This window comes from Trachypithecus francoisi, unplaced genomic scaffold (genome assembly GCF_009764315.1).
Source record: "Trachypithecus francoisi isolate TF-2019V2 unplaced genomic scaffold, Tfra_2.0 Lachesis_group20, whole genome shotgun sequence".
Taxonomy (NCBI): Eukaryota; Metazoa; Chordata; class Mammalia; order Primates; family Cercopithecidae; genus Trachypithecus; species Trachypithecus francoisi.
This window is the reverse complement of record NW_022681466.1, coordinates 38,485,203-38,512,860: the sequence shown is the minus strand read 5'-3', so window position 1 is coordinate 38,512,860 and position 27,658 is coordinate 38,485,203.

Here is a 27,658-nt window from a genome sequence, read left to right as displayed (position 1 = left end):
TCCTATATCTAGAAAACCCCATCATCTCAGCCCAAAAGCTCTTAAGCTGACAAGCAACTTCAGCAAAGTCTTAGGATAAAAAATCAATGTGCAAAAATCACAATCACGAGCATTCCTATACACCAACAATAAACAAGCAGACAGCCAAATCATGAATGAACTCTCATTCACAATTGCTACAAAGAGAATAAAATACCTAAGAATACAGCTAACAAGGGAAGTGAAGGACCTCTTCAAGGAGAACTACAAACCACTGCTCAAGGAAATCAGAGAGGACACAAAGAAATGGAAAAACATTCCATGTTCATGGATAGGAAGAATCAATATTGTGAAAATGGCCATACTGCCCAAAGTAATTTACAGATTCAATGTTATTCCCATTAAATGACCATTGACATTCTTCACAGAATTAGAAAAAATTACTTTTTATGCTGCATTTTAACACTTGGTATTACTTAGGTTATTTTGTTTTGGTTAAAATGGCTTAGGTAGAAAAAGCAATCCAATTCATATTAAGACGATGTACAAAACTGTAAATAAAATGTGTACAGAGAATTGTCTTTTAGACAACTAGATTTGTCCTTTTATTTCTCCATCTCTATGAAAGAATGTGTACTTCTTATTGCAAGGCAGTCTCTACTGTGTCTTCTTTTGTGGCGTCTTCCATGTGAACAGCATAAGCTTGGAGCACTAGTTTGATTATTATGTTTATTACAATTTGTAATAAATTGAGAAGATAGTATCATATATATGGGGAAAAAAGCTATATCATGAGATTGCAGCAATTCAGCCGCATCTTCAGGCTCCACTGTTTTTTCAGAAGCAGGGAGGAGGGAACAGGCTCCGTTTCTAATTCTGGTTCTCTTGCTATTTTTACCACATCTGCAGTGACTTCCCCCCACTGAAGTCATGCATAAGGGTTGGAATCAACTTCTTCCAAATTCTTGTTAATGTCGATATCTTGACCCTGACCCATGAATCATGAATGTTCTTAATGACATCTAGAACCATGAATCCTTTCCAGAAGGTTTTCAATTTACTTTGCCCAGATCCATCAGAGAAATCACTATTTATGGCAGCTATAGCCTTATGAAATGTATTTCTTAAATAATAAGACTTGAGAGTCAAAATTACTCCTTAATCCATGGACTACGGAACGGATGTTGTATTAGCAGGCATGAAAACAGCATTCATCTCCTCATACATCTGCATTAGAGTTACTGGGCGACCAGGTGCATTGTCAATGAGCAGTAATATTTTGAAAGGAATCTTTTTTTCTGAGCAGTAGTTTTCAACAGTGGGCTTAAAATATTCAGTAAACCATGCTGTAAATAGATGTCCTGTCATCAGGCTTTGTTATTCCATTTCTAGAGCACACACAGAGTAGGTTTAATATATTTCCTTAAAGTCCTAGGAGTTTTGAAATAGTCAATGAGCTCAAATGCTCACGCCTGTAATCTCAGCACTTTGGGAGGCTGAGGCGGGTGGATCACAAGCTCAGGAGCTCAAGACCAGCCTGGCCAAGATGGTGAAACTCCGTCTCTACTAAAAACTACAAAAAATTAGCCAGGCGCTGTGGCAGGCTCCTGTAATCCCAGCTACTCAGGAGGCTGAGGCAGGAGAATTGCTTGAACCCGGGCGGCAGAGGTTGCAGTGAGCCGAGATGATGCCACTGCACTCCAGCCGGGGTGACAGAGTGAGACTGTCTCAAAACAGAAAAAAGGCCGGGCGCAGTGGCTCACGCCTGTAATCTCAACACTTTGGGAGGCTGAGGCGGGTGGATCACAAGGTCAGGAGATCGAGACCATCCTGACTAACGCAGTGAAATCCCGTCTCTACTAACAATATGAAAAATTAGCCAGGCATGGTGGCAGGCGCCTGTAGTCCCAGCTACTCGGGTGGCTGAGGCAGGAGAATGGCGTGAATCCTGGGAGGTGGAGCTTGCAGTGAGCGGAGATCATGCCCCTGCACTCCAGCCTGGGCGAGGGTGGGAGACTCCATCTCAAAAAAAAAAAAAAAGAGGAAGAAAGAAAGAAGAAAAACAAGAAATAGTTAATGAGCATTGGCTTCAATTCAAAGTCACCAACTCCATTAGCCCCTAACAAGAGAGTCAACCTGTCCTTTGAAGCTTTGAGGCCAGGTATTGACTTCTTTCTAGCTATGAAAGTCCTAGGTAGCATCTTCTTCTAATAGAAGGCTGTTTGGTCTACACCGAAAATCTGTTGCTTAGTGTAGCTGCCTTCATCAGCGATCTTAGGTAAATATCCTGGAGAACTTGCTGCAGCTTCTATATCAGCACTTGCTGCTTCTCTTGCACTTTTATGTTATAGAGATTATTTCTTTTCTTAAATCACATCAACCAATCTCTGCTAGCTTAAAAAAAAATATTTTGCAGCCTCCTTACTTCTCTCTGCCTTCACAAAATTGAAGAGAATAAGGGCCTTTCTCTGGCCCTAGCTAAGGCTTTGGCTTAAGGGAATATAGTGGCTGGTTTGATCTTCTATTCCCACCACTCAAGCTTTCTGCATATGAGCAATAAGGCTGTTTCCCTTTCTCATCATGCATGTGTCCACTGGAGTAGCGCTTTCCATTTGCTTCAAGAACTTTTCTTTGCCTTCACAACTCAGCTAACTGGTGCAAGAGGCCTAGTTTTCAGTCTAGCTCAGCTTTCACATGCCTTCCTCACTAAGCTTAAGCGTTTCTAGCTTTTGATTTAAAAAGAGATGTGCGACTCTTCCTTTCACTTGAACACTTTGAGGCCACTGCAGGGATTATTAGTTGGCCTCATTTCAATATATTGTGTCCCAGGGAATAGGGAGGCCCAAGGCGTGGGAGAGAGATGGGGGGACACCTGGTCGGTGGAGGAATCAGAACACACATATTTATCGATTAAATTTGCTATCCTATATGGTGCGGTTTGTGGTACCCCAAAACAATGACAATAGTAACATCAAAGATCACTGATCACAGATCAACATTATATATATAATAATATGAATAAGTTAGAAATATTGCAAGCATTACCCAAATGTGACTCCGAGACAAAAAATGAGTATATGCTGTTGGAAAATTGGCACCAGTAGCATTGCTCAATGCAGGGGTGCCAGAAATCATGCACTTGTAAAAAACCAAAACAAAAAAAACTCAGTATATGAGAAGCACCATAGAATGAGGTATGCTTTGCTTAGCCTCATTCTCAGCCCTGTCCCACCCGCTACTGGACTATAAGCTTTTGAAGACAGAAGCTTTTGTTTATCTATTTTTGTATCCCCAGGGCCCAGCATAGTACCTGGCATTAAGTATGTGTTCAGAAGTTTTAAGTTTCCTCCAATTAGAATCATTATGGTTAATGATATTTGTGAATTTACTTCTACCATTTTATTTTATGTTTCCTTTTTATTTTTACTTCTTTTCTCCTTTCTCTTTTTTATTTTTTTTTGCATTCTACCAATTGATCATATTATTTTTATTTGTTGGTTTGAAAGTTTTACATTCCATTTCTACTCTTTTAGTGGGAAACCTTAAATTTTTAATATAAATACTTATCCTAAATAGCCTAAAGTTAATCAATATCTCTAATGACTTTTCCCAAAATATAAAACCATAGGACACTTTAATTTGCCCTTGTCAAATACCTACTGTGTCCTGGTAATTTAGTTTCATCTTATTTTTAAACCCACCAAAATTACTCTTTTAACAAAATTTTATAGGCCTGGTACAGTGGTACATGCCTATAATCCCAGCACTTAGAGAGGCCGAGGTGGGAGGATTGCTTGAGCCCAGGATTTTGAGACCAGCCTGGGCAACATAGGGAGACCCCATCTCTACAAAAACTAAAAAAAAAAATTAGCTATGCTTGATGGCCTATGCCTCTTGTCCCAGCTACTCATGAGGCTGAAGTAGGAGCACATCTCTATATATACATCTTGGGTGCCTGGGGTTCTGTTGCCAGTCTGGGGTGCAGTGGCGAGATCTCGGCTCACTGCAATCTCCGCTTCCTGAATTCAAGCAATTCTCCTGCCTCAACCTCCTGAGTAGCTGGGATTACAGGCACCTGCCACCACACCCAGCTAATTTTTGTATTTTTAGTAGAGATGGGATTTCGCCATGTTGGCCAGGCTGGTCTCGAACTCCTGACCTCAGGTGATCTGCCTGCTGCAGCCTCCCAAAGTGCTGGGATTATAGGCATGAGCCACCGTGCCCGGCATGTGCCCATTCTGCATTTCTAACAAGCTCCCAGATGATGCAAGTGCTGCTGGTCCATGGACCACGTTTGACCAGCAAGGGTCCAATACAACCAGACACTGTGTTATGAACATACACGATGTAGGGGTTGGAGACAGTGAGTTTAAAAAGAACAACAAAGTTTTAGAAAGGAATACCCAGACTCTCAAAGCTCAGCTTTAGTGGCTGCAGGAAAATAGTCTACAGTTGCCGGGCGCAGTGGCTCAAGCCTGTAATCCCAGCACTTTGGGAGGCCGAGACGGGCGGATCACGAGGTCAGGAGTTCGAGACCATCCTGGCTAACACGGTGAAACCCCGTCTCTACTAAAAACTACAAAAAAAAAAAAAAACTAGCCGGGCGAGGTGGCGGCGCCTGTAGTCCCAGCTACCCGGGAGGCTGAGGCAGGAGAATGGCGTGAACCCGGGAGGCGGAGCTTGCAGTGAGCTGAAATCCGACCACAGCACTCCAGCCTGGGTGACAGAGCGAGGCTCCGTCTCAAAAAAAAAAAAAAAAAAAAAAGAAAATAGTCTACAGTTATGGTGCAGGTTTGCCTGTTCATACATATTATTCCAGGTGCACAGGAAAAGGAAGAACAAATTATTTCCCTGTGTGAACCACAGAAAAGGAGCCTTGATATATTTCTTTACATGCCAGCCACTTCCCTCTTTAGTGACTAATGCCAGCATTTTTTTTTTCCTGAGGTCTGAAGTAAAACTATGCCAAGCCCACCTCCTTAAGTCACGCCTCCTTATGGGCAGGGGGAACCCCATCTTCTTATGTACCCACAAATGCCACTGCAGCATAACTACATCAGGTCATTTCATCAGATTACGTTGCACAGATGTCAGCCTCTCTGGTCCCTCTGAACCCATCTGCTTTGGAGAAACCATCCCAGAAATGTTGCGAATTCCTGAATTGTTGGTATGGCGTTGAAAGAGGGAGAAACTGCAGTGATGGGGACTGGCCATCTGCCTATACATTTTCACACCTGTAGCTTGTGTTGTTCTAGAGAGCGCCTTTACTACACTTCTCTGATGCCACCAACCTGCTGCTTTTTTTTTTAAAGAGGAAAAAAAAAACCTATTCCAGTAATAATCTCATCTACATTTAATTATATTGCCCTGAGCACTTCCCTTTCGCTGGCAATGAATGTGGCCTGTAAAGAGTGTCTAGGGCCCTCAGGCCATAGTCACTTCCTGCAAGAGAAACTGAGATGGGATCCCCCGAGCCTGCTTAGAGCTGAGTGGTGCCCAGGGTCTGCACTGCTCGCCAGTGGCATGGGCACACCAAAACTGACCCTGAACTCCCCAAAGAGTCCTTTGAAATAGGCTAGGAAAGAGAGCAAAAATGAAGAAGGACGTTTTCTGAAGGGGCCACTCAAATTCTGTTGACACAAAGGGCCCAGCTCTCCAATTCTGTATATTCAAGCCTTTCTTTTTTTTTTTTTTTTTTTTTTTTTTTGAGACAGAGTCTTGCTCTGTTCCCCAGGCTGGAATGCAGTGGCGCTATCTCTGTTCACTGCAACCTCTGCCTCCCAGGTTCACGCCATTCTCCCGCCTCAGCCTCCCAAGTAGCTGGAACTACAGACGCCCACCACCACACCTGGCTAATTTTGTTTTCGTATTTTTAGTAGGGACGGGGTTTCACCGTGTTAGCCAGGATGATCTCGATCTCCTGACTTCATGATCCGCCCATCTTGGCCTCCCGAAGTGCTGGGATTACAGGCATGAGCCACAGTGCCCAGCCCAATCCTTTCTTTCTTGAAGACTGAGGAGGAGAAAGCAGCTAAACTGAGTGGAGTTTTACAAAATCCACAGGCTGTAAGTGCACGGTCAGAGGCAGGGCAGAGGCCTGCACAGCAGAGCTACAGCAACCCTCAACCTTAGCATGGGGTGGGGGTACTTTCAGAGAAGGAGGGACCTCAACGGTTGCCTAAATCAACCCCTTGGTTTCCAGGGAAACCAAGATCCAGCAAGGAGAAGAAGAGAGGACTGGCCTGCAAATACCCATAGGGTATTTTTTAATGCATTTAAAATACAGCAATGGGCCAGGCATGGTGGCTCATGCCTGTAATCCCAGCACTTTGGGAGGCCAAGGTGGGTAGATCACCTGAGGTCAGGAGTTCGAGACCAGCCTGACCAACATGGTAAAACCCTGTCTCTACTAAAAAGTACAAAAATTAGCCAGGCATGGTGGCAGGTACCTGTAATCCCAGTCACTCAGGAGGGTAAGGCAGGAGAATCTCTTGAACCAGGGAGGCAGAGGTTGCAGTGAGCTAAGATTGTGCCACTGCACCCCGGCCTGGGCGATAGAGCAAGACTCCTTATCAAAAACTAATAATTAATTAAATACAGAAATTTTTTTAAATTAAATCCCCTTGGCATATTGTCACAGAGAACTTCAGAACCGATGTTTGAAAGCTCAAAAGCTGTAAACGATCAGGCACCAGGAACATGGCCGCCACAGCAGTGAGTCTCCACCGTGGTAGGCATCGGAATTTGGGGAATGAGTAGCGATTTGACCTCAAATTACACTGTGAGGTAATGAGAGAATCAGTCCCCAAATCCAGATCAGGCAATTCTCAACTCAGTGCTCTCTCTACCCCATTCAAGAGATGTACTAGAAAACGTAAAATATAAATGAAAAGATCATAGCATTGAACTTCACCCCCACACAAATAGGAAAAGAGGATTTGTGCACTGAGGCTTACTGTTTGACCAAGTGAGCCAGTAGTTTCAATGTATTACAAAAGTCAAGATTAGAAAAACTTGTTTTCAATAGTTTAATGAATTCTCCAGGAAAAGAACTAGAGAGGCAGTGATCAGAGGGAGAGGGTTAACCCTAAATGCCAGACTTAGGCAGAAATTCCATTTTAAGTTTTAAACCAGAAATACATTTGGGAGAATCCGTGTTTTAATATCAAATACTTGAGTCCTGCAGGAGTATATGTGCTAACAAACTCACGGATGGTAAATAGTTGTGGAAAAAAACCTCATAGATGGTAACTATGCCCAGCCTAATTTCCATTACTTCCATACTGTCTTCAAATTTCTGGCTTCCAACATCAAAATTCCACAAACTGCAGCCTCCCGGCTCCTAAAAGAACCTACTTATTACTGACCTAAGTTACTAACATCATTAGTTGCACATCTTCTTTTGCTACTAGCTTTGGATCAAATACTAATTACATAGCCAATGATTGTGTGAATTCGTATCAGCTTTCTAGAAGGCAAATTGGCAATACATGTCAAAAGCCACAAAAATATCTATACCCTTGGGCTAAAAAATCCCACTCCTGGAACTTTTCCTCAGAAGAAAAGTCAAAAAAAGAAGAGATATTATAAAAGATGCCCATCATGGCGCTATCGAGAACTACCCAACAATAAGGTCAACGACAGCACATCTATAAGAACAGCTACCGTTGGCTGAAGAAATTCTCTGCCAGGCCTCTACATGTTTTACTTCTTTTTTTTTTTTTTTGAGATGGAGTCTTGCTCTGTCCACCAGGCTGGTGTTCACTGGTGTGATCTCCCCTCACTGCAAGCTCCACCTCCCGGGTTCACGCCATTCTCCTGCCTCAGCCTCCCGAGTAGCTGGGACTACAGGCGCCTGCCACCATACCTGGCTAATTTTTTGTATTTTTAGTAGAGATGGGGTTTCACCGTGTTAGCCAAGATGGTCTCCATCTCCTGACCTTGTGATCTGCCTGTCTCCGCCTCCCAAAGTGCTGGGATTACAGGCGTGAGCCACTGTTCCCAGCCTACATGTTTTACTTCTAAACCTCACAGTAACCCTGCCACGTCTGTGTGACCTCCCACTTCACAGACGAGAAAATAGACTCAAAGCACAAGGCAGTAACTGAACCAAGGTCATATGAGTAGTAAGTGTCAGAAGCAAGGCTTGAACTCAAGGCTTTGTGACTCTGATACCTCTGCCTGTTCCATTCACCCCTGGGATTGCTTGCAACCAAGATGTTGGAGCAGTGAGTCCCAGGAACAAGCCATGATGCAGTAGCTTCCGTGATAAGCAGGAAGAAGCAGCAGTGGTGAAAAAGTCTTCCTGGGCTGGGCATGGTGGCTCAGGCCTGTAATCCCAGCACTTTGGGAGGCTGAGGCAGGAGGTTCACTTGAGGCCAGGAGTTTGAGACCAGCCTGGTCAACATGGCGAAACTCTGTCTCTACTAAAAATACAAAAATTAGCTGAGCACAGTGGCACACACCTGTAGTCCCAGCTACTCGGGAGGCTGAGGCAGGAGAATTGCTTGAACCTGGGAGGCAGAGGTTGCAGTGAGCCAAGATGGTGCCACTGCACTCCAGCCTGGGCAATGGAGCAAGACTCCATCTCCAAAAACAACAACAACAACAAAAACCTTCCTGAAATAACATTCAGGGAAAGAGAAGGAGATTAAATTAAATTAAATTAAACCTATAGTATGATTATAATTTTTATTAAAATATGTATAACATTTAAAAGTGATCACTTTTAAAAGGAAATAATTGGGCTAGCATTTGGTGGTCGGGAATGAGTGGGTACTTTCTTCTATTTATAGTTCCTTAAATGGTGTTATGCTAATGTCTTAACAGCAAGCCTTAAAAATATAATAATAAAGACTGACTTGACCACTGTCTTAAGCGTAATAAAAGCATGTGAATGTTTTTCTCTCTCTCCTACCTTTGGGTGACTTCTCCACCCTGCCAGTTCTCTCTCGGTTTCATGATGCTTGCACCTTGCTGAAACCACAACTTCCCCCTAGAGTGTTCCTGAGTACCCAGGAGACAGTCACTGGTAGGTCTTTTTCAGTAGAGGTGAGAGGACGCTGGAATAATGACATCACTATTCAAATGGTGAAGGAGAGAGGGAGAGCACCAAACAAACTCACACACCAAAGAGAAAACCAGTGGGCTTTTATGGCTCTGTTTATGGGAAGTGCCTCACCAACTGAAAGGTCAGGAGCTGACGTGTCCAACAGCACTGGAGCATTACATGAAATTGCAAAAGTAGAACCTTATAAAAATTCATAAGCTCGGCCGGGTGCGGTGGCTCACGCCTGTAATCCCAGCACTTTGGGAGGCCTAGGCGGGCGGATCACGAGGTCAAGAGATCGAGACCATCCTACCTAACACGGTGAAACCCCGTCTCTACTAAAAATACAAAAAAAATTAGCTGGGTGTGGTGGCAGGTGCCTGTAGTCCCAGCTACTTGGGAGGCTGAGGCAGGAGAATGGCGTGAACCTGGGAGGCGGAGCTTGCAGTGCGCGGAGATTGCGCCATTGCACTCCAGCCTGGGAGACAGAGCCAGGCTCTGCCTCAAAAAAAAAAAAAAAAAAAAAAATTCATAAGCTCATGAAACACCTTCTTGACTATATCAGTTAATGGTACAGTGCCCAGGATTCTGTCAGGCTCCAGAAAAAATGAAGCGTTAGCAACCACATCCTGAGCACCCCAGCATTGTCCTAGAACCACGTCCTCAGCATTGTTCTAGGTCCGTCTCCTCGTAAAAAAAAAAAAAAACATGCATTGGGTTCTTACTGTATGCCTGTGCTTTGTGGAGCTCCTCCCGTGTTAACTGTTTTCATCCCCATGTCCAATCCTATAATAGACATTATTGGCTTACAGATCAGAAAACCAAGGCTTAAACCTGCAGTATAATTTTCGTTAAAAAGTGTGTAACAGCTAAAACACGATTACAGAGGGAAATAGTTGGGCTGGCATTTTAAAATGGGATTTAAAAAAAAAAAACTTGCCCCGCTGAGATTCAAGTCCAGGTCTGCCTGACACCAGTCACTGCACTCTGCAGCCTCTCACAACACCACACCACCCAAAGTCTGTTTCAGCCACTCCTTTCAACACCCTGTGTGGTTCTATGCACTGTCTCCTTTATATGGAGAACACGGTCCTCTATCTGCATGATCAGAACTGAGTGAGAGTTCATTAGGCTTCCTGCCTTCTCAGTAAAAAGAAAAGTGTTACACAATGGAAAGAACGTGGCCTTTGGCACTAGATGAATCCAGGTTTGCATCCTGACTTCCGCATTCAGTAACTTCAGTAAGTCACCAAGTGACTGTGAGTCTCCATTTTCTCATCTGCAGAATGGGAGCCCCCTTCTCAGTGACGAGGACTGGAGTCCAGAACAGAGCCTGGTGAGAGTGGGAGTATTTTCACATGGTTTTCCATTGATTGTGGAGGAACCGCTGAGGTCCAGCTCTCCCCGCTCCAGTGAAGCTGCTGTGAGACAATCATTGGTTGTTAGAAGCGCTCTCTAAATAGTGAAGGATGAGCAAGAGGTTCAGTGGCCCCTCAATGAAAAAACCTAATTATCAGGATGTTCCTCCAGCTGCTACCTTTGCCATTTCCTTGCTCTCCTTCCAATTGTTGCCACCAGACTTTGCCCAATTCATCCACCAGTGGGATGTCTCTTTCCTTTGATGAGACTATCCATTCCCCAATCTCCTAAGATGTTTATCTTCATCCTCATTGTGCCTAGTCATTGATTTTCCTCTTTTACCCCCCTTTCCAAGCTCACCAGATGCCCTGTGCCTCAACTGTTCCACACTGCTCTTTGCAATTTTCTAGTTGGCACACAGAAAATTCTAGTAGGGTGCATGACACAAGGGCAGTGACCACACCCCCAGGCCCAGCACCATGCCTACCGTATGGGAGGTGTTCAATAAATGTCTGATATGTGGGTGAATGAACGAACGAATGAATCATTAACAAGTAGTTTGTATGGCCTGAGTGGAGAGTGAGTTATCCAACAGGAGGTTCTTGCAGAGGACCTACTGTTGGCTGTGAGCAGAGACTCACAAGACAGGTCTGCCAGGCTCCCTGGGAGGCAGGGCGGATTACGTGCAGCCTTTCTGTTACCTGTTTCATATATATCAAGCCTGTCCAACCCATGGCCTATGTGTCACGTGTGGCCTGGGACAGCTTTGAATGAGGCCCAACATAAATTTGTAAATTTTCTTAAAACATTTTGAGATTTGCTATTTATTTATTTATTTATTTTAGCTCATCAACTATCGTTAGTGTATGTTATATGTGGCCCAAAACAGTTTTTATTCCAATGTGGCCCAGGCAAGCCAAAAGATTGGACATCCCGATGTATATTATCTCATTTAATTCTCAAAAGAACCCTATCCATGCAAGTGGAAATCCCATCTTACAAAGAAGACTCAGTCACCCGGTTGCCCAGCAAGGTGGGGATTCTAACCCGGGTCTCTCTGACTCCAAATCCAATGTCACTTCCTCATGCTAGGGGTTAAATGCATGGGCTCTGATGCCAGACAATTTGAGTTCATATCCCGATTTGCCTCTTACTAGCAGAGGGAACTATGACAATTCAAAGGACTCCCAAGTCCTGATTATCTTTTTTTTTTTTTTTTTTTTTTGAGACACTGTCTCGCTCTGTCACCCAGGCTGGAGTGCAGTGGCACGATCTCGGCTTACTGCAACCTCCGCCTCCCAGGTTCACACCATTCTCCTGCCTCAGCCTCCCGAGAAGCTGGGACTACAGGCGCCCACCACCACACCCAGCTAATTTTTTTGTATTTTTAGTAGAGACGGAGTATCACCGTGCTGGCCAGGATGGTCTCGATCTCCTGACCTTGTGATCTGTCCGCCTCAGCCTCCCAAAAGTGCTGGGATTACAGACGTGAGCCACTGTACCCTGCCCCAAGTCCTGATTATCTTACCTGTAAAATGAGGATAATTGTATTTCTTACATCAAGAGTTGCTGTGAGAGTTACATGCGATAATATAAGAAAAATATCACCAGCCAAGCGCACAGTAAGTCTTCAGTAGCAGCAGCAACAGCAGCAACAATAGCAATAGTAGTAGTGGTGGTAACGGTACTAGGAATGTATGAACAGTGGTAGGAGTGATGGTGGTAGGGGTGGCACTCATAATGGCAGGAGTGTAATGAATAGTAATAGTAGTGGCCAGATGCTGTGGTTCACACCTGTAATCCCAGCACTTTGGAAGGCCAAGGCAGGAGGATTGCTTGAGGGCAGGAGTTCAAGACCTCATTTCTGGAAAAAATTTTTAAAAATCAGTCAGGTGTGGTGGCATGCACCTGTAGTCCCAGCTATTTGGGGGCTGAGACAGGAGGATTACTTGAGCCCAGGAGTTCAAGGCTGCAGTGAGCTATGATTGCACCATTGCATTCCAGCCTGGGCAACAGAGCAAGACACCAACTTAAAAAAAAAAAAAAAATAGTGGTATATTGGTGGTGGTGGTGGTATTAATAGTGGTAGTGGCAGTAGTAGTAGCGGTATTAATAGTGGGAATAATGGTAATAGTAGTGGCATTAATGGTGGTTGTAGTGATAATACTAGTGGTGGTAGTGGCAGTAGCAGTGGTGTTAATGGTGGTAGTCGTGACAGTAGTACTAGTCATGTAGTGGTAGTAATTGTGGTATTAGTAGAGGTAGTAATGGTTGTGGTAGTAGTGATATTAACGGTGACAGAAGTGGTAGTAGTATAGTAATGGTAGTGGTTGCAGAGTAGGGTATTAGTCGTGCTGGCAGGAATTGAGAGTGGTGGTAGTAAGTGGTAGTAGTACCGGGGTGATTTTAATGTTGACGTACCCTGAAGGCATGGTGGTAACTTGAGGACGTCAAGTGGGCTTGTTAACTTAAGTTACTTCCACTCTGGGAGACTGGGAGAGTATAGCAGTGGGAGACGGATGCAAAGGGAACCTATGTTCTGGGGTCCCAGTTGTCCTTACGAGCAGGAGAGCTGCAATTCCCAGGCACAGCCACAAGGCGGGGGCAATGATTTGGCACTCATGACATCCGAACATGCCCAGGAAAAAATAACTGGCTCAGGAGCTGGGAGCACCCTGAGGACCCCAGGAGACTCCTGGGAAAGGAAGGAGAGTTGGCTGGCGGAGCTTCAGAGACAATTCGATCCTTGGGGTTTAAGACAGACATCAGCAGAGCAGGGTCAGCCACAGGAAAGCAGAAAGGGAAAGTGCAAAATGGGATGGGAGCAACAGGGGTGACCCCAAAACTGTGGTTCTCAATTTGTTTCCACCTGAGTGACAACGTTGGGACAGGGTGTGTGTGTGGTCCTCACTTCCAGGGGTGGGTGGACGCAAATGGGCCACAGATGACGAGCAGTTCCCCTTTCTCTCTCACTCATCAGGACCCTCTATTATGTGGTGGGTATCCGAGAGTTTCAGGACCACTGATTTGGACTGGAACGTGGTGGCCAGAGGACGCAGAGAGAAAGTTTAAAAGGTACAGACATCTTTCAAGGAGCCACCTACACACAGAGGACTAGAGAGGCTGTGGGTGTCAATGCTAAAAACATGGCTTTACGGTTAGGGTTTGTAAAACGGGCCCAGATTCCAATTCTGGCTCTACACTTTCAGCTACATGACCTTGGACAAGGAGATAATATTAGTACTGGTAGGTTTGTTGCCCAGAGTAAATAACATTATATCTTTAAAGTGCTTAGCATGTGCCTGGTAGTAACTACAGTTAACCGCTCAAAAAAGGGCAGCTATGATTATTACTATCATTATTGTTACGTGGGCTTGACGATGGAGAGAGATTACTTTTAAATCCTCTCTCTATAATCCCATCAATGTTACAGTGTCTTATGCAGGAACTGTCTTGTATTTTGCTTAAAGTGTGTTATGTGTAATAGAACTGGCTTCCCAATGAAATTTCAAGGCCCCTAAGGGTAAAGCTATATGTCTCTTGACTTTTGGACAATTCCAATTATAACTCTGGACATAGAGTAGTTGGGTGATCAACACACTTGTCCATTGGTCTGTTGTAAAATTGGTAGCCTGTAAATTTTCCAGCATGGCACCTAACAAAGCAATGAAGTAATCATTTGCTAAGCACCAGCTGTATGCTGAGAACACTGGGATAGTCTAATTTGGGGAGATTGTCCTATGCATCCCTGTCTTCTCATTGCTAGGCTATGACTCTGGGGGAGCCCATTGGATCTCTCCTCTTCCCTCCACTCTGACCAAACTGACCCCACTTCTGGGCAGAAACACCGGCATGGAACAGAAGAGACAGTACTAGAAACTAACTTGGTTCAGTGAATTTAGGTATTTGTTTTTCTTTTCTTTTTTTTTTTTTTTGAGACGGAGTCTCGCTCTGCCGCCCAGGCTGGAGTGCTGTGGCCGGATCTCAGCTCACTGCAAGCTCCGTCTCCCGGGTTTACGCCATTCTCCTGTCTCAGCCTCCCGAGCAGCTGGGACTACAGGCGCCCGCCACCTCGCCCGGCTAATTTTTTTGTATTTTTTTAGTAGAGACGGGGTTTCACCGTGTTAGCCAGGATGGTCTCGATCTCCTGATCTCGTGATCCGCCCGTCTCGGCCTCCCAAAGTGCTGGGATTATAGGCTTGAGCCACTGCGCCTGGCCAGGTATTTGTTTTTCAGGTTCACAAGACCATTTCCTGATGGACTAGACAAAATTGATATAAAGTTGCCGTGACACTGAAGGAAAGGAAGAGAGAAAGAACTGAAAGGCCTGCTTAAATAAACTCAAAGGAAGCCAGTGGGGTAAAGGTCCACATTAAATATCTTCTCTGACTTCCTTGGCCTCATTGCTCTTCTGCCTTATGGGTCTGTTTCCTCATCTGGAACATAAGGGTACAAAAGTGGGTTGCCAAGGTCGTTTAAGGACCCTGAACATAGCTCTATGTGGAGACTCACAGTGACAGAATTCTGGCTGCTTTTTAGTCACTAATTCCCTGTGTGGCCAGGGCCCTGGCGTCACTCATCCTCCACACCTTAGCTTCCCCAAGTGCAGGTGACCTCCAAGTTTACCCTAGCTGACCTTTAAAGGCCATCCCAGCCAGGACACCGATGCGACTTCTAACGTTCTGCCCAGTTCTGCCTGCCCTGCTCTCACCCCTGACCACTGTTTGGAGTTTCAGTGGTGGGTGAGTTTCACTTATTTTTCTTTCTCTCGATGGCAGGTAACTTTCGTGATGACATACTCCTCCAGAGATGGTCTGGGACACAATTCTGATGGATGGAGGTGAACATGACTGTCCCTTGATACCAGGGGTAGAATTGATTTTGTTGCTGTTGTCCTTTGAGAATCACCACATGACTCTGTGTGGCTGTTTCTTCAACTGCAAAATGAGAGAGCATGTTTCCTTTTTAATCAGCAATATCACCCTTAAGGAAACCTTGAAGGGCAGTTCTATTATTAAGTATCTCAAGCACAAATTTTAATAAATGGCTTCTTTTTTTGCAAATTACAAATTGAATAGCCTTCTCTCCTCCTGTGCTCCTGCACTCTCTTCAACCCAGAACCACTGGGGCTCTTTCAAGGGCATTTACCCCTTTGAGATGGGGAAAGAGGTGCCATTAATATGAACTTTCTCCTTCATCCTGATTCAACCTCCATTTCATTGCTGGCTGAAGGCCTCCTGTACAACCAGATGCATTTGAATAGTTAATACTCAGCAAGTTGAATGGTTGACCTTCAACAGCTGTACGACTCCTGAAACCAAGAGTGTTGTCTGTGAAGGCATGGTCTCATGAAGCAGTCCAGGATGGCGCCTGAGGGAGGCTTCCTCATTAAACTCAAAAAATGTAGCCGGGCGCGGTGGCTCAAGCCTGTAATCCCAGCACTTTGGGAGTCCGAGACGGGCGGATCACGAGGTCAGGAGATCGAGACCATCCAGGCTAACACGGTGAAACCCTGTCTCTACTTAAAAAAAAAAAAAAAAAAACAAAAAAAAAAAACTAGCCGGGCGAGTTGGCGGGCGCCTGTAGTCCCGGCTACTCGGGAGGCTGAGGCAGGAGAATGGCGTGAACCCGGGAGGCGGAGCTTGCAGTGAGCTGAGATCTAGCCACTGCACACCAGCCTGGGCGACAGAGCAAGACTCCGTCTCAAAAAAAAAAAAAAAAAAGAATGTGGGATGAGAGCAGAAGCTGGCATGACTGCAGCCTCACCCAAGCCTCTGTGGAGAGCATCTTAGGTAGGAACTGGGCTTAAGTGAGAATCAGTGATAAATGAGTGGCCATACCACACCTCAGAAGAGTGAACATGTGACTGAGATAAAAATGATCCGGCCTGCAGATTAGGAAGAGATGAGGCCCTAATACCTATCAAGGGAGAGGGAATGAATGTCCTTCATTGATCCATTCAAGAAACATGTACTGGGGCCGGGCGCGGTGGCTCACGCCTGTAATCCCAGCACTTTGGGAGGCCAAGATGGGTGAATCACCTGAGGTCAGGAGTTCAAGACCAGCCTGGCCAACATGGTGAAACTCTGTCTCTACTAAAATACCAAAAAATTAGCCAGGCATGCTGGCACATACCTGTAGTCCCAGCTACCTGGGAGGCTGAGGCAGGAGAATCACTTGAACCTAGGAGGCAGGGGTTCCAATGAGGTGAGACGGCACCACTGCACTTCAGCCTGGGTGACAGAGTAAGACTCTGTAAAAAAAAAAAAAAAAAAAAAATTGAGACCTACCAAGTACCAGGCATTGTTTTAGACACTAGGGTTATATTAGTGAACGAACCAGAACCTCCCCTCCCAAAAAAGAAACCCTGCCTTTGTGGAGCTTACATCCTAGTTGGGGAGAGAGATGACGAATAAAATGCATCGTTTGCCAGACGGTGACAAGTGCTTAGAAGGAGAAAGGAGGCAGAGCGTGGGGCTGGAGAACATTGGGTAGGAGATGAGCTGCAGTTTTAATAAAGATGGACAAAGGAAGCCTCTCTGAGGAGATGGCAGATTAGCACACATTTGTGGGAGCTGAGGAGTGGGCTCTGCAGCCATCTGGGGAAGAGGGTCCCAGGGCAAGAAAACTGCAAGTGCAAAGGCCCTGGGGCAGAAATGTGTCCTGATGCATTCCAGGAAGAGCCAGGAGGCCCCATGGGGGGATTCAAGTCCGTCTCATAGGACTTTTCCTCCCAGTGAGACCGGAAACCATTCGAGCATTTATCAGCAGAGAAAGGCATGATGTGGCTTCTGACTTAACAGGATTCCTCTGGCTACTGTGTGGAGAAGAGACTGTAGGGGGCAAGGGAAGATGCAGAGGGACCAAATGAGATGACAGGAAAGATGCCTGGCATGACTGAAAGGAGACTGATGGAGGAACCAAGAAGTGGTCAGATCCTGGGTTTATGTTGAAGGAAGGTTGGTGGATTTGCTGAAGGAGTAGATACAGGTGTAAGGGAAAAGGACTAGTCCTTGGTTCTTGTTTTAGGGCCTGAGCAGCTAGAAAGATGAAATTGCTGCGTATGGAACCGAGACAGATTGCAAGAAGAGTTGAGCAGGAAAATAAGCAGCAGCGTATGAACAATGTGGGGAGGGGATGTGTGGCATGCCTGCCCCACCCAGGAGAGTTCAAGGAATCTTACCAAACCGTGTCAGCCGGGGCACCCTGCACAAGTGGTACTGCAGGGTGAGGGAACATTTTCTTGCGTCAGAGCACCTGGCCTCATTCAAGTCCCTCATCTGCCACTCTCTAGTGAAGGGATTTGGGACACGTCATTTAAGCAAGCTGTGCTTCAGTCTACCCATCTTCAAAATCCCGGAGAGAGAGTGTGTGTGTGTGTGTGTGTGTGTGTGTGGTGTGTGTGTGTGTGAGAGAGAGAGAGAGAGAGAATATATATATAGCTTCGTAAAATGCAAAACATTACATCCAGAGGCAGAGGTACAGTGAAATATTAGACTTTGGAACCAAAAGAGCTGCAGCCCCTTCCTAGCTACATGAGGTTGGGCAAGTTTCTTTTTTTTGGAGACGGAGTCTCACTCTGTCACCCAGGTTAGAGCACAGAGGCGTGATCTCGGCTCGCTGCAACCTCCGCCTCCTAGGTTCAAGCGATTCTCCTGCCTCAGCCTCCTGAGTAGCTGGGATTACAGGCGTATGCCACTGTGCCCATCTAATTTTTGCTGTTGGTGGTTTTTCTTTTTTTTTTTTAGTAGAGACAGGGTTTTGCCATGTTGCCCAGGCTGGTCTCGAACTTCTGACCTCGGGTGATCCCCCTGCTTCAGCCTCCCAAAGTGCTGGGATTGCAAGCATGAGCCACCGTGCCCAGCCAATGTTGAGCAAGTTTCTTAATCTCTCAAAGTCTTGGTTTCCTCATGTGTAAAATGGAGATAGCACTGCCTACCTTACATGATTGTCATGAGGTTTTCAGAGATAAGGCTTTTAAAGCATCTAGCAGAGAGCTAGGTACATAGTAGGAGCCTGATATAGCGTTATTACACATGAAATAATGGTTTTTATAGGTGTATTTATTTGTGTGTTGGCCACCTGGGTGATCCCAAAGCCCAGCAACATAGATGATATTATTTTATCTTGTGATGTAACATCAATAAATGATTTATTATGTATTTGCCTGTGGCCACATATACTCTGTGAGATTATGAGCTTCCAAGAAACTCCTAGGAGCTGAGAAATAATAATAGAGACTTAAATATCCAAAATCAAACTTCCTTGAGACAAGGGATCTCATTTTTTATTTTTTTCTTTGTATCTTTTACTGGAGACCTGGTTCGATGACTACACTTGAAAGTTATTTAATAGATAGATAGGATCAAAGAAAGGGAGCTTAGACATTCTTTTACTTAACCACTTTCATTTAAACCTAAGAAAACTAGAGCCCCGAGAGGGCCAGCGACTTGCCAGAGTGAACCAGCAAGTGAGTAGCTGATCTAGGGCTGGTATGAAGCTCGCCTGCCTCTTAGATCGATGGCTTTCCACTCTACTTCTCATCGCTGTGGAATGAATGAAACCAGGCATGGTGAAATCAAGATCCTTTATTGACTTAGACCCTCTTTGATGGGCTCATCCAGTCTGACAAAGATTCAGAAGATTTGCTTGTAATTCCTCGTAATGACAATAGGATAAAGCAAGGGTTCTTGAATGGTTCCTTGAGCCTCTTGGATTTCTCTGGGGCCTGCAGTGTTTGCACTGGTCTAGACATTTTCCACCAAATCCCCCAGCAAATATTTGAAGGCCTTGATACAATGCCATACAAATAACCATATCTAAAGCTCTCCTTCGTAAACAGCCTGAGGTCCTTAGTCAGTCAGCGGTGATCGCAGAGAAAAACAAAACAAAACAAAACCAAAACTTGGCTCCTAGAAACGGTTTTTAAAAGGAAAACCTCAAAGACAACCTAAGAAGTAACACATTTTTGTTGTGGTTAAAGTCACAATTGTTATTTATAATTCATTGACAGCTGGGAGAGGTGTGTGTGTGTATTTTAACAGCTTTTCAAAGATACAGAAGAAATTTCCTTAGCAAATGTTAGTTTTTAAAAGTAACCTTTAAACTTTAAAAAAACCTGTGCCTCTTGTTCTGTTCCAAGTGTTGCATGTATAGCATTTAAATTTTAATAACGGTTAGGGAAAAGACTGGAGTTAGATCAAACGGAGAAAAAAAATTGCTGTGGAATTTTGACGTGGTTCCTATAATAAGTTTCTTGTCATTGTCAGAGAAAAAAAGCAAGCACTCTCTCCTCACATATTAGCAATCTGGCAATAGCACTAAAAATTTGTACGGGGAAATGCACACAAAATCTCAATAACAGTAGTTAGAGTTTACGACCAAAGCAGCCACAGCCAGACACCACAGATCAGAAAGTCCCAGGCCATCACCCAGCTGGACTACCTACTTGTCCCCACCCACTGCTTCCAACCGCCACAGTCTTCATAATTACTTCTGCACTACCTCCCAACCTTGTAAATTAACAACCTTATTTCCTAAAACCTTCTACTTTATTTATCCCCAATAATCACAGGTTAATCAGATAAACTACCCTGTGGTCATCAATCAGCAAGTCCTTTAGCAAAAGCAAGTAACAAAATAACCTAAATGTATTATTATTGATAATTATAGCAACTAACATTTCTGCTGCTTTATGACAATACTGTGCATTATGTAATTTAATCTTCATTCAAACTATGAATTTGCACTTACATTATCTCCATTTTTACCAAAGTAGAACCTAAATTCTAACTAGTACTCTATTCTAGTTTAAATACATAAAGGATCTTTAGCAATAATTGATAGAATTTGAGAATTATAAAAGTCTCTAAGAGATCTTTTTTTTTTTTTTTGAGACAGAGTCTCACTCTGTCACCCAGGCTGGAGTGCAGTGGCGCAATCTCGGCTCACTGCAAGCTCCGCCTCCTGGGTTCACACCATTCTCCTGCCTCAGCCTCCCGAGTAGCTGGGACTACAGGCGCCCACCACCACACCCAGTTAATTTTTTTTTTTTTTTTTGTATTTTTAGTAGAAACAGGGTTTAACCGTGTTAGCCAGGATGGTCTCGATCTTCTGACCTCGTGATCCGCCTGTCTCGGCCTCCCAAAGTGCTGGGATTACAGGCATGAGCCACCGCACTCAGCCAAGATCATATAATCTTAATGGAGTGTATTGCATGTTTTTTCTTGCCACTAATATTTGATTGGCAGTAATTCTTAAGCCGTAAACAGGACCATACTACAAAAATGTTTGAAACTTTTTTCAGTTAATATATTGAGATATCATTAAATAAATAAGAATTAGAAAGTGTCGGCCGGGCGCGGTGGCTCAAGCCTGTAATCCCAGCACTTTGGGAGGCCGAGACAGGCGGATCACGAGGTCAAGAGATCGAGACCATCCTGGCTAACACAGTGAAACCCCGTCTCTACTAAAAATACAAAAACTAGCCGGGCGAGGTGGCGGGTGCCTGTAGTCCCAGCTACTCGGGAGGCTGAGGCAGGAGAATGGCGTAAACCCGGGAGGCGGAGCTTGCAGTGAACTGAGATCCGGCCACTGCACTCCAGTCCGGGCGACAGAGCGAGACTCTGCCTCAAAAAAAAAAAAAGAATTAGAAAGTGTCAGCAACAATTGAGATTAAAGAAACTTGCACTTTCTCATTTTGCTTTAATTTTTTACAATGGCTGTACATTACCAAGAACTAAAAGAAAAAGTTATCTCCATTTTTAAAAGTTAAAAAGGATTACAGTACTTTATAGCAGAACATTGGCACAAACCCACTGACATAAAAGTTCAGTCATTCACAGGGAGGGGAACATCACACACCAGGGCCTGTCGGTGGGTGGGGGGCAAGGGGAGGGAGAGAATTAGGACAAATACCTAATGCATGCGGGGCTTAAAACCTGGGGGGCAGGCTGATGGGTGCAGCAAACCACCATGGCACATGTATACCTATGTAACAAACCTGCACGTTCTGCACATGTATCCCAGAACTTAAAGTAAATTGTTTTAAAAAGTTCAGTTATTTATACCAACCTAGAGCTTTATGGTTTGCAAAGTACTTTTTTTTTTTTTTTGAGACGGAGTCTTGCTCTGTCGCCCAGGCTGGAGTGCAATGGCCGGATCTCAGCTCACTGCAAGCTCCGCCTCCCGGGTTTACGCCATTCTCCTGCCTCAGCCTCCCGAGTAGCTGGGACTACAGGCGCCCGCCACCTCGCCCGGCTAGTTTTTTTGTATTCTTTAGTAGAGACGGGGTTTCACCGTATTAGCCAGGATGGTCTTGATCTTCTGACCTCGTGATCCGCCCGTCTCGGCCTCCCAAAGTGCTGGGATTACAGGCTTGAGCCACCGCGCCCGGCCGCAAAGTACTTTTGCATGCACATTCCACTTTAATCTTCACAATAACCCTGTAAGATATTGAATTTTCTGGGGAAGGAAACTGAGGCTGGGCATGGTGGCTGATGCCTGTAATCCCAACACTTTTGGAGGCTGAAGCAAGTGGATTGCTTGACCTCAAGAGTCTGAGACCAGTGTGGGCAACATGGTGAAACCGTGACTATACAAAAAAACATAAAAATTAGCCAGGCATAGTGGCTCCACGCCTGTAGTCCCAGCTACTTGGGGGGCTGAAGGGAGAGGATCGCTTGAGCCCAGGAGGTGGAGGTTGCAGTGAGCCGAGATTGTACTACTGCATTCCAGTCTGGGTGACAGAGTAAGACTCTGTTTCAAAAAAAAAAAGAGTGTATAGTGTGTGTGACTCAAGGTTATATATATCCATAAGGCAGAATTTGAACTCAGACCTGTGGACCCTGTGTACTGCACATATTCCATGACCCTAAGACCTTCCTATAGTCACTTATCCATGTGTCCCAGGTCCTAAATGCTTTCTGGATTCTGCTCTGTCACCTGTACCTAGAAGTTTATATTATGAGTTTTCACTTCCAGGATCTACTATTTTGAAGAGGATATCCACTGTGTAACAGCTGCTTCTTATCACTGGAAAGAACAGAGTAATGTTGCTGCTGCTGCTGCTTCTGCTGCTTTTTTTTAAAGGTTCTCACTCTGTTGCCCAGGATGGAGTGAAGTGGCACTATCTCAGCTCACTGTGGCCTCAACCTCCCAGGCTCAAGCGATCCTCCTGCTATAGCCTCCTGAGTAGCTGGGACTATAAGTGAGCACCACCACAACAGGCTAATTTTTTAAAAATTTTTTGTAGAGAAGGGGCTCTCACTTGTTGCCCAGGCTGGTCTTGAACTCCTTGGCTCAAGTGATCCACCTGCCTCGGCCTCCCAAAGTGCTGGGATTATAGGCATGAGCCACCTCACCTGGCCAATAACTCTTCTTAACTAGACCCTTTGGGGAAGATGATACGTGCATCCTAGGCATGAGCATAGTGCCTGCTAAGAGGTTCTCCCTTTCCCTCTCCTCTTCTTGCTACAGACTTCCTTGAGCCCTGACTGCACACAGAGCCCACGTTATGGAAGAAACTTCCAGAGGCGCGTAACTAGTCAGCCCTGACTACATGTTTCCTATGTGCCAACATCTTCCATTGTTTTCTTCATTAAGTCCCAGCAATAATATTATCCCACCTTTCAGATGAGGAAACTGAGCTTTAGAGAAATTAAATCGCTAGTGAATGGTCACAGTGAGTAAGAGGAGGAATGGAAATTCCAATCAGCCATCTGTTCCCACCACCCACATTCTTAAGTGCTCCTTTTGGCTCCCTTTGAAGAGTGTACAAGGGAGAAGAAGGAATCAGGGATCTGTTTTGGCTTTTAATAGCATATATGCATGTGTGCATGCATGTGTGTGTGTGTATCTGTGCAAGCAGGCAAAACAGTACAAAGGAAACAAATAAACTGAATAGCAATTGCCTAGACAAAGAGAGGAGATTGGGAAGCAGGTGATAAACAGGTAAGAAAGCAGACTTTCTCTTTTTGCTTTAGTAAGTTTTGATTATGTGAATTTATCATAATGTCTATTCGATCTTTTTAAATTATGATAAATCCACACAGCATAACACCTGCTGTCTTGACCATTTTAAGTGTACAGTTCAATAGTATTTTAAGTACATTGTTATTATTGGGCAGCCATCAGCACCATCGGCTCCATAACCTTCATCTTGCAAAACTGAAACTCTGTACCCGTTAAATAATAACTCCCCATCCCTCACCTCCCAGCCCATGAAAACCACCATTCTACTTTCAGTCTCTATTAATTTCGCTACTCTAGATATCTCATATAAGTGGAATCATACAGTTTTCGTCTTTGTGTGTCTGACTTATTTCAGTAGCAAAACGTTCTCAAGGTTCATCCCTGTTGAGACACATGTCAGAATTTCCTTCCTTCTTTTTTTTTTTTTTTTGAGATGGAGGTGTGAGCCACCACGCCTGGCCAGAATTTCCTTCCTCCTTAAGGTTGAATAATTTTCTATTGTATGTATATGTACATACATGTACATATACAATGTATATATGTATGTATATATAGTATACATTGTATATATGTATGTATATATAGTATACATACTATATATGTATGTGTATATATTGCATACATACTATATATGTGTATATACAATGGAAAATTATTGTGTCGAGAGATGAATGAATAAACAAATATATATATATATAAAATCTCTTACTAGACACTTGAGGCTGGGAGCAGTGGCTCACGCTTGTAATCCTCGCACTTTGGGAGGCGGAGGTGGGTGGATCACTTGAGGTCAGGAGTTCAAGATCAGCCTGAACAACAAGGTGAAACTTTGTCTCTACTAAAAATACAAAAATTAGCCAGGCATGGTGGTGGGCCCCTGTAATTCCAGCTACTTAGGAGGCTGAGGCAGGAGAATCACTTGAACATGGGAGGCGGAGGTTGCAGTGAGCCAAGATTGCACCATTGCACCCCAGCCTGGGCTACAAGAGTGAAACGCCGTCTCAAAAAAAAAAAAAAAAAAAAAAAAGACACTTGAGTTGCTTCCACCTTTTGGCTAGTGTGAATAATTGTGCTATGAACATGGGTACAAAAATATCTCTTCAAGTCCCTGCTTTCAATTCCTTGGGGCCTATACCCAGAAATAAAATGACTAGATTATATGGTGATATTGATTTGTTTTGTAATTCAAAAACTAAAAGCCTTTTTTAACAAGTGAATGCTCACATAGATTACAATATTCAATAACAAGACAAGGAAGACAGTAGTAAAAATGATGGCTTAAGGGTCACTGCAGTTGTCAAGGGCTGTGAGCTTCCTGGGGGCAGGGGCCAGCTTTGCAGCTTTATACCCCACCCCACCACCCCATGCCCGACACATGCCTGTCTTCTTTAGGTGCTCAGTACGCTTACACTCAATCCCATTGCCCTAAACAATGACTTCACCAGAGTAGCTAGGCAAGTGACAAATCTTCCCAAAGGAAACAAAAGGCCTGCATGGAGGCAGTGCCCTGGTGACAGTGGAGGACAGGTCTTGATTACCTCCTCACTCACTGTATGACCTTGGGCCCTTAACTTCTGGGGCCTCAGTCTCCTTGGTTCCATGAAGATCTTGTCCACCTTGCATTGTCACAGAATTACCGTGAAAATTCACCATTTATTCCTTCACCCAAATATTGCATGCCTCCTGGTGCAGGGCTACATCAAATTTGAAAGTAAAAAATTTCATTCAAAAAACACCACTTGTGTTTTTATGTTTGTGTTATTTGCATAGCATTTTTTCATTCTTTTATTTTGTATTCCTTGATTCTTTCTACACTGAAGCGCCTTGTCTCATTCCTTTGTTTTTAACACAAGGGTCTAAAAAGAAAAAAGTGTTCAGGGTTCTTTAAGAGCTTGGAACAGGACTTTCTTCTGATGGCCCCATAAACCAGATTATCTTCCATGCCCTACAGGCGAGAACTCCCAGGTCAGGAACTTCTGGGAAACGATGCATTCTTCTGCTCTCTGAAAAACCTGTCAGCTCTTCTACTCCATAATGGTCATCTCCAGCTGCAAGAAGAAGTTAATGAGGTGTGCGGGACAGTGATGGGAAAAGGTCAGCCTCCACATCACTCCTGACACCACTGCCAAGTGAGGGCCACGAAGGGGAACTGGCCATCGGGTAAGAGAGCTGGACCAGAAAGCAATTTCTATTGCATTAGCTGCTGGTTCTGAACGTGTGGAAAGAGGCCAAGGTCCAGCCTATGGACTGTGACGGAACATTCTCACAACACTGAGAGGTCTGAGCAAAGGCCGGGCAGACAGCAGAGGCACTGCCTCTGTCCAGTGGCGTCTTGGGGGTATTTTTTCCTTACTTTTTGCCTTTCTCTCTCCATCTCTCCCTCCCTCTCTCCCTCTCTCCTTGTCTCTCTCTCTCTCCCTCCCTTTCTCCCTCTCTCCTTCTCTCTCTTTCTCCCTCTCTCTCTCCCTCTCTCCTCTCTCTCTCCCTCCCTTTCTCCCTCTCTCTCTCCATTTCACTCTCTCCCCTTCTTACCTTCCTTCGTTTCTTTTCTTTCTTCATTTCTTTCTTTTTCTTTCCTTCTCTCCTTTCCTTTTATCTTGCTTTCCTTTTTTTAAAAAAAAGCTTATTTCTTTTATTTCTTTTCTTCATTATCCCCCTTTTCTTTTCTTTCTTTCTGTCTCCTCCTATACCTCCAATCAATCTCCCCTTATTATTTTCCAAATCTTAAAAAATTCCTGAGAGGTGTCTGTCTTATGAACACTAGGCAAGTTTCTTCTTATCCAAAAATAAAGTAGAAATTAGTACTTTTCTATTTTATGCACAAGCTGATATATTGAGGGTACAGGATGAAAATCTTGGATCTTATTTTTTTTATTTTTGAGTCGGAGTTTCGTTCTTGTTGTCCAGGTTGGAGTGCAATGGTGTGGTCTCAGCTCACTGCAACCTCCGCCTCCTGGGTTCAAGTGATTCTCCTGCCTCAGCCACCCAAGTGGCTGGGATTACAGGTGCCCGCCACCACATCCAGCTATTATTTATTTATTTAATTATTTATTTGGTATTGTTAGCAGAGACGTGGTTTCACCATTTTGGCCAGGCTGGTCTCGAACTCCTGACCTCAGATGATCCAACCACCTCAGCCTCCCAAAGTAATGGGATTACAGGTGTGAACCACCATGTCTGGCCTTATTTTTATATGTATGTTAACTCCATACTTTTATTCTTGTGTTAGTCTTATAATGAGCATAAAATATTAGTATGGTAGCACATGTAGTAAGTTAATTAATTAATTCATACAAATAGTGGAAACAAGGTGTTCAAACTTTTTTTTATTTTTTATTTTTTATTTTTTTTATTTTTTATTTTTTTATTTATTTTTTTTTTTGGAGGCGGTGTCTCGCTCTGTCGCCCGGACTGGAGTGCAGTGGCCGGATCTCAGCTCACTGCAAGCTCCGCCTCCCGGGTTCACGCCATTCTCCTGCCTCAGCCTCCCGAGCAGCTGGGACTACAGGCACCCGCCACCTCGCCCAGCTAGTTTTTTTTTTTTTTTTTGTATTTTTAGTAGAGACGGGGTTTCACCGTGTTAGCCAGGATGGTCTCGATCTCCTGACCTCGTGATCCACCCGTCTCGGCCTCCCAAAGTGCTGGGATTACAGGCTTGAGCCACCGCGCCCGGCCTCAAACTTTTTTTTTAATTGAGAGGAGTAACTTGGGAAAAATATTTTCACACAAATGCTTTAAAGAAAAGCCCTTTAGGCCGGGCGCGGTGGCTCAAGCCTGTAATCCCAGCACTTTGGGAGGCCGAGACGGGCGGATCACGAGGTCAGGAGATCGAGACCATCCTGGCTAAGAGTGAAACCCCGTCTCTACTAAAAAATACAAAAAAACTAGCCGGGCGAGGTGGCGGGCGCCTGTAGTCCCAGCTACTCGGGAGGCTGAGGCAGGAGAATGGCGTAAACCCGGGAGGTGGAGCTTGCAGTGAGCTGAGATCCGGCCACTGCACTCCAGCCCGGGCGACAGAGCGAGACTCCGTCTCAAAATAAAATAAAATAAAATAAAATAAAATAAAAAGAAAAGCCCTTTAAAAACTTAGCAACACTTCGTTCAACTCATTCCTATGTATAGTCAGTGTCTTTGCAACTCAGAGGGGATTTCTGGGCATGCATTGGGCCTGTATGGTAGGGTAGGTGGAGTGCACCAACATCCCAAGAAGTCCGAGTTGATTTCCAGCCACACATCACTTTTGAACCTCCTTCCCCAGGAAGATCCCTCACTTACAACAGTGTCCCGCACACTTCCTTT